This window comes from Penaeus monodon, chromosome 33 (genome assembly GCF_015228065.2).
Source record: "Penaeus monodon isolate SGIC_2016 chromosome 33, NSTDA_Pmon_1, whole genome shotgun sequence".
In the NCBI taxonomy this organism is placed as follows: domain Eukaryota; kingdom Metazoa; phylum Arthropoda; class Malacostraca; order Decapoda; family Penaeidae; genus Penaeus; species Penaeus monodon.
The window spans coordinates 33,272,111-33,272,647 of NC_051418.1; positions in this window are offsets into that span (position 1 = coordinate 33,272,111).

A 537-nucleotide genomic window follows, 5' to 3' on the forward strand; every position below is an offset into this window, starting at 1 on the left:
AATACAAGGAAAATTTCAACACGAATGAAAAAAAAAAATCCCAAGAGCTTTACAAGAATCCTACAAGAGTCTTAAAGGAATCCTCCAAAATCTGACAAAAATCCTAGAGGAGTCAAACACAAAATCCTACGCAAAATCCTACAGGACTCCACTGCGTCTTGAGAAACGCCTCGGACGGAACACCAGCATCTCGAGATTTCCCAAAAGTCTTAGAGGAACACTAATTAGTCACCGTGTTCCACAGACTCCGTTTAAAAGGAACAACAACAGCTTACGGTTACCAGACTCCGTTTAAGAGGAACGCCAATTAGTCACCGTTTCAGGATGTCGTTTTTTAAAAGGGACACCAACTATCTGACTCCGTTTAAAAGGACCACCACCTACTCAACATCATCATCCTCCGTTTACAAGGACCCCCACCTACTACAGATTTCCAGACCCCGTTTAAGAGGAACAGAACGCTGTCACGCCCTATGCCATTGTTTACATCGGTGTTGAGAAACGTGATCCTCGGCGCCACGCCTCGCCTTCCAGCTT